The sequence below is a fragment of the Portunus trituberculatus genome, chromosome 8, assembly GCF_017591435.1.
Source record: "Portunus trituberculatus isolate SZX2019 chromosome 8, ASM1759143v1, whole genome shotgun sequence".
In the NCBI taxonomy this organism is placed as follows: Eukaryota; Metazoa; Arthropoda; class Malacostraca; order Decapoda; family Portunidae; genus Portunus; species Portunus trituberculatus.
The window spans coordinates 6517501-6525000 of NC_059262.1; positions in this window are offsets into that span (position 1 = coordinate 6517501).

Below are 7500 nucleotides of genomic sequence, written 5' to 3' on the forward strand. Positions count from 1 at the left end.
TGTCTGTCTGTACAAGGCTCGGATACGTGGCAGATAAGAAAAAAAAAGAAAAATAAGGTTAATTTATGGAATTCTCTCCCATGAGGTGTGAAAGAAAACGGAAGAGGAAGTGAAAAGGAGGGAAAAGATTTGGAAATGAAAGAAAGAATAGATAAAGAAAATGAAAGAAGTGATTGGAAAAGAAAAGATAAGGAGAGAGAGAGAGAGAGAGAGAGAAAAAAAGAAAGGAATAAGACAAGGAAAGGAATGAAAAGAGGAAAAAAGAAGAAAGGAAAAGATTTGGAAATGAAAGAGAGACGAGAAGAAAGAAGTGAATGAAGTGATTGGAAGGAAAGAAGATAAGAGAGAGAGAGAGAGAGAGAGAGAGAGAGAGAGAGAGAGAGTGAAGAAAGAAGGAAGACAGTAAATGAAGGAAGGAAGAGAGAAAAAAAAGACAAGGCAAGGAAAGAAAGAAGTGAAAGAAGAAAAGAATGAAAAAAAGAAAGATGGAAGGAGAAAAAGATTGATAAAAGAGTGAATTGGGAGAAAAAGTGATGAAAAGAGGAAAAGAAGGAGGAAAGAGAGAAAAATGAAAAGAAAGAAAAGAAAGAAGTGAAAAATAATAAAAAAAAGAAAGATGGAAGAAGGAAAGAGTGAAATAAGAATAATAGAAATGATAGAAGAAGAAGAAGAAGAAGAAGAAGAAGAAGAAGAGAAGGAGAAGAAGAATAGAAGCAAAAATGAAAAGAAAGGAGTGGATGAAGAACAGACGAGGAAAAGAAGAAGAAGAGGAAGATTGAAAAAATAAGAATAAAAATGAGGAAGAGAGAGAGAGAGAGAGAGAGAGAGAGAGAGAGAGAGAGAGAGAGAGAGAGAGAGAGAGAGAGAGAGATAATGGACTAATAATGCTTGTAATAAAGGATTTTCAAACAGTGTTGCCATATTGTGACGTGGACAGACTGAGTGGATGTGGCAACGCTGCAAATGTCACTCTCACAAAATGGTGCTTCAATAAATAGGGAAAGAGGGGAAAAAGAGGGGAAAAGAGGGGAAAAAGAGGGAAAAAAGGGGAAAAAGAGGGGAAAACATTTTAATCCCTCCTGTTATCTTTAAACTACTGCTCATAATAACTTTAGTAAACAAGATAACAGAGAGAGAGAGAGAGAGAGAAATTTTGTTGTATTCTCACGAGCTTAAATACGAAAAACTCTCTTCCAGAACGATATTTTTGAACTTTTGGGTAAAAAACGAAAAAAAAACGTTCTTTGTTCATAGTTTTTAGTTTATTTTTTTTTTTTTCATCTTTATTTACTTTTTTTTAACTGGTTCGTGTGTCAGAGTCTCGGGAAGTGCGAGAAATGGCGAGATTTTGCGAGAATTAGCGAGATTTTGCGAGAATTGTCGAGATTTTGCGAGAAGTAACGAGAAATGGCGAGACTTTTTGCGAGAAATTATGAGTTTTTTTTTTATCTGGCGAAAAGTGACGAGATTTTGTGAGAATTGGCGAGATTTTGCGAGAATTGGCGAGAAATTATGAGATTTTGCGAGAACTGAGAAAAATATGCAAGAAGTGGCGGGATTTTACGAGAAGTGACGTAGATTTTTTGCTAGAAGTGGCGAGAGATATTGAGATTATGCGAGAATTGGCGAGATTTTTTGCGAGAACTTACGAGATTTTGCGAGAATTGAGAAAAGAACATGGATTTTTGCGAGAAGTGACAAGATTTTACGAGAATTGACGAGAGAGAGAGAGAGAGAGAGAGAGAAAGGACGAGATTTTACGAGATTTTGAGAGAAATGAGAAAGGATGAGAATTTTTAAGAGACGTGACTAGATTTTACGAGATTTTACAGGAAAAGACGAGATTTTACGAGATTTTACAAGAAATGACGAGATTTACGAGATTTTACAAGATTTCACGAGATTTTACAAGAATTGACGAGATTTTAAGAGATTTTGCGAAGATTTACGAGATTTTACGAGATTTTACAAGATTTGACGAGTTTTTACAAGAAATGACGAGATTTTAAGAGATTTTACGAAGATTTTACAAGATTTCACGAGATTTTACAAGATTTTACGAGATATTACGAGATTTCACAAGATTTCACGAGATTTCACAAGATTTCACGAGATTTTACAAGATTTCACGAGATTTTACAAGATTTTACGAGATTTTACAAGATTTTACGAGATTTTACGAGATTTTACAAGATTTTACAAGATTTTACGAGATTTTACAAGATTTTACGAGATTTCACGAAATTTAACGAGATTTTACAAGATTTCACGAGATTTTACAAGATTTTACGAGATTTTACGAGATTTTACAAGATTTTACGAGATTTCACGAAATTTCACGAGATTTTACAAGATTTTACAAGATTTTACGAGATTTTACGAGATTTTGAAAAGGGGAAAAAGTAACGAGAGAGGAATTGATCCTTCCTATAATATTTTGGGGAGACACGTAATGACCCACCAGTATGTATGTATGTATGTATGTATGTATGTATGTATGTATGTGAGTGTGTGTATGTGTGAAGCAAATATACATAGTTTTGAGCCGTCTTATGTATCAATACCACCATGTATGTGTGTATGTATGTATGTATGTATGTATGTATGTATGTGTGTATGTGTAGTTACTTACGGGGGATACATGCGCTATCACATTAATTCATATGTATAGTCAATATTTTGTATACATGTGGCTGTGTATACCTGGCGACACTTGGACTTGTGTGTATGTATGTATGTATATTTATTTATTTATTTTTTTTTTTTTATTCACGAGGGGAAAACTGGCTAAGGGCAACAAATATTAAAAAAAGGCCCACAGGAAACAAGGGGAAATAGCCAATTTGAGGGGAAACATTAAAAAAAGGAAGAAAATATGTAGATGAGAAGGAAAAATAGGTACTCTTGTCTTTACCGTGAGGGGAAACGAGGGGAAACAGCCAACTTCAGGGGAAAAGTGAGGGGAAACGTAAAAAGTAGATAGTGAGAAGGAAATTAGGTATTCTTGTCCTTACCGTGAGGGGAAACGAGGGAAAACAGCCAATTTTGGGGAAAAAATGAGAGGAAACGTAAAAAAAAGGAAAATAAATAAGTACTCTTGTCTTTACCGTGAGGGGAAACGAGGGGAAACAGCCAACTTGAGGGGAAATGTGGAAAAAAAGGAAAAATATAGATAGTGAGAAGGAAAATAAGTACTTTTATCTTCACCGTGAGGGGAAACGAGGGGAAACAGCCAACTTGAGGGGAAAAACTGGCCAAGGGCAACAAATAATATAAAAAAAAAACACCAATTTTAATTCCCTAAAGAGATTAAAAATTATGTCTGTCTGTCTGTATGTATGTCTGTATGTCTGTATGTATGTATGTATGTATCACAAGTCCAAGTGTCCACTGGTTCGCATCCCGTCGCTGTATTGTAGAAAAGAAAAATACATAAATTAAACACAAACACAAAACAAACACGAACACACACCAAAAAAAAAAAAAAAAAATGCTTTGTTTACATTTTTGGTTGTGATTGTCGTTGTTGTTGTTGTTGTTGTTGTTGTTGTTGTTGTTGTTGTTTTTTGTGATAATGGAGGCATCGTGTAGATAGAAAACGACGATAGTGGTCTAGAACGCGCCAATAGTATTTATGTTCGCTTAAGTCGAGGGGAAAAACCACTAGGAAACAAGGGGAAACCGCTAACTTGAGGGGAAAAATGAGGGGAAACGTAGAAAAGAAGGAAAATGCTAAGGAAACCACGTATTCAACTTGTACTGTGAGGGGAAACAAGGGAAACCGCTAACTTGAGGGAAAAATGAGGGGAAACGTAGAACAAGAAGGAAAATGCTAAGGACACCACGTATTCAACTTGTACTGTGAGGGGAAACAAGGGGAAACCGCTAACTTGAGGGGAAAAATGAGGGGAAACCGCTAACTTGAGGGGAAAAATGAGGGGAAACCGCTAACTTGAGGGGAAACTGCGCAATGGATTTGTATTGTGAGGGGAAATAAGTGGAAAAAGCTAACTTGAGGGGAAAAATGAGGAAACAGAAAAAGAAGGAAAATGCTAAGGAAACCACGTATTCGACTTGTACTGTGAGGGGAAACAAGGGGAAACCGCTAACTTGAGGGGAAAAATGAGGGAAAACGTATTAAAAGAAAGAAAATGCTAAGGAAACCACGTATTCGACTTGTACTGTGAGGGGAAACAAGGGGAAACTGCTAACTTGAGGGGAAACGTATTGAACTTGCATTGTGAAAAGAAACAAGGGGAAACCGCCAACTTGAGGGGAAAATGAAAGAAAGGGAAGGAAATGTGGATAAACAGATAGGAAAAAGGAAAAAAAGGTACTCTTGTATTTACTCTGAGGGGAAACAGCCAACTTGAGGGGAAAAGTGAGGGGAAACGTAAAAAAAAAGGAAAATATAGATAAGCAGATGAAAATTAGTACTCTTGTGTTTTCTGTGAGGGGAAACAAGGGGAAACAGCCAACTTGAGGGGAAAAATGAGGGGAAACGTGAAGGAAGCAGAAATGTGGAAAAAAAAAAAACGAATAAGAGGAAAATAGGGACTCTTGTGTTTACTGTGAGGGGAAACAAGGGGAAACAGCCAACTTGAGGGGAAAAAGTGAGGGGAAACATGAAAAAAGGAAAAAATGTAAATAGATAGAGGAAAATAATACCCGTGAGAATTAGGGAAATTTTACGAGAATTAGCGAAATTTTACGAGAATTTGGAATATTTTGTCCTAATTAGAAAGAAAAAAAGACAGAGAGAGAGAGAGAGAGAGAGAGAGAGAGAGAGAGAGAGAGAGAGAGAGACGTAATGAAGATAGAAGAGAGAGGAGATGAAGGGATTAAGTAGAAGAGGAAGAAGAGGAGGAGGAGGAGGAGGAGGAGGAGGAGGAGGAGAAAAGGAGAAATATGGCGATTCATTTTTACGAAAGAGAGAAGAAAGAAGGAAAAAAAAGAGAAATGAGGAAGATGAAAGAAGTAAAGAGAGAGAGAGAGAGAGAGAGAGAGAGAGAGAGAGAGAGAGAGAGAGAGAGAGAATAATAAAAAGGAAAGAAAAATGGGAACAACAGAATATTGGCAAGCGAGAGAGAGAGAGAGAGAGAGAGAGAGAGAGAGAGAGAGAGAGAAAGAGAGAATAAAGCTGGTGTTTCGAAAGCCTGAATGGGAAAAGCCGAGAACCGACTCTCTCTCTCTCTCTCTCTCTCTCTCTCTCTCTCTCTCTCTCTCTCTCTAAATAAAAAAAAAAATAAATAAAATACTGAGAACTTGATTTTTTTTCTATATTCAAGAAAAAAAAAGAAAATATGAAAAAAATAATAAAAAGATTAAAATATCCAATTATTTTTTTATATTCGTGCGTGTGTGTGTGCGCGCTCATGTGTGTATTTTCCTTCCCCTCTTTTTCCCCTCTTCCATCTCTTAGTATGTCAATCTCAATCTACTCTTTTCCCCTCTTTTGTTCCATGTTTCCCCTCTTTTTTGTTCTATTTCCTTGATTTTTTCCTATTTTTCCCTTTTTTCCTGAATTTTTCCTTGTTTTATCTTTTCCGCAGTTTTTCCCTTCTTTTTCCCTTCTTTTTTGCTTCTTTCACCCTTATTTTCCTCTTTTCCCTCTTTCCCTCTTTTTTCTATTTCTCCTGTTTTTCCTTCTTTTCTCTTTCTTTCGCTTCTTTCACCCTTGTTTTCCTCTTTTTCCCTCTTTTTCCCTTTTCCCCTCTTTTTCTTATTTTCCTTGCTTTTCTCTTTTCCCTCTTTTTCCTTCTTATCCTCTTTTCTCCTTGTTTCCTCCTCTTCCCTTTTTCCCCTCATTTTCTCCCTTTTTCTCCTTTTTCCCCTTTTGTCCCCTCTTTTCCCCTTTTTTCCTTGTTTTCCCTCCATTTTCCCTCGTTTTTTTTCCTTTTTTCCTTTTTTCCCCTTTTTTCCCCTTTTTGAGAAGGGGAAACATTTTTAGAGCGTTTGTTTTTTGATCCCAATTTGATTACGAAATTCTCAGGAGTAGAGAGAGAGAGAGAGAGAGAGAGAGAGAGAGAGAGAGAGAGAGAGAGAGAGAGAGAGAGAGTGTTAGTCAAATGTCTTAAAACGGTTTGCCAGAGAGAGAGAGAGAGAGAGAGAGGGGGGGACGGGCAGAACATTAATGGCCACAGTCTTCACTATTTTAATCCCCCACATGAGTTTCTGAAGCTGTATAAAATCACCAAATAGTCACCAGAATGAATATGGAAACACGTCATGGTACTGAAGGGGTTAAGATTGCCAGAAATTGGTGTAGAGGGAAATTAATCGTTGGAAATTGTCGTAGAGAGGAAACAAAACTAATTAATCCACTACTTGTCAAATTTCCACGTGTCCAGAGATTTGTTTGAAGGGAAATATAAGTGCTAAGTTTTCCAGAAATTGCTGTAGTGGAAATTAATCGCTGAGAAATTTGTAGAGAGGAAACAAAACTAAATCATTCAATACTAGATACCTTGTCAAATTTCCGCTTGTCCAGAGATTTGTATGAAGGAAAAAATGAGTGTGCTAAGTTTTCCAGAAATTGCTGTATTGGAAATTAATCGCTGAGAAATTTGTAGAGAGGAAACAAAACTGAATAATCCAGTACTTGTCAAATTTTCGCGTCCAGAGATTTGTATGAAGGGAAATATAAATGCTAAGTTTTCCAGAAATTGCTGTAGTGGAAATTAATCGCTGAGAAATTTGTAGAGAGGAAACAAAACTGAATAATCCAGTACTTGTCAAATTCTCGCGTCCAGAGATTTGTTTGAAGGGAAAAATGAGCGTGGCTTTTTTCGACGTGTGTGTAGTAACGAAGTAGCAATAAGTAAGGTAACTCGCGCTTGTGGGAACATTGAGGTAAGGAAAGTAAGAGAGAAAGAGGAGTAAGAAGGAGAAGAAGAGGACTCCTTAAAATGAACCCGGCTTTTTTTGATACAATATAGAGTTTACTTAGATCTGACTTCACGAAATACTGTAGACACGCATGCTTGCCACTCTATCCTCTGTTTGTGTTCTGAAGCAAGCATGACCTTCAGTTTTACTCGTGTGTAGAAGCTCTGATCTGTATTTTCTTGATACAGTATATTAACTTTTCATAAATACAACAAATACACTGTAAAAAAACAAATTTCTTACAGTGTAGGCACGAGAGTAAGTGAAGTTGTTGTGCACATTGACGGAAGTGACGAAAATGATACATATAGAGTTTACTTAGATCTGACTTCATGAAATACTGTAGACACGCATGCTTGCCACTCTATCCTCTGTTTGTGTTCTGAAGCAAGCATGACCTTCAGTTTTACTCGTGTGTAGAAGCCAAAATAGTAATAGTAATAATAAAGGTGCTTGGAGATGCCATTATTAAGATAAACTATTAAGAAAAGAGATAAGATTGTAGTTATTTATTTTTTTTTCTGCATTATCTTCAATGTTTAGACCAAATGTGTGTAGAAGGGAAGAAAAAATAACTAATGGTAATAAAAAGGTGCTGGGAGATGCCATTAG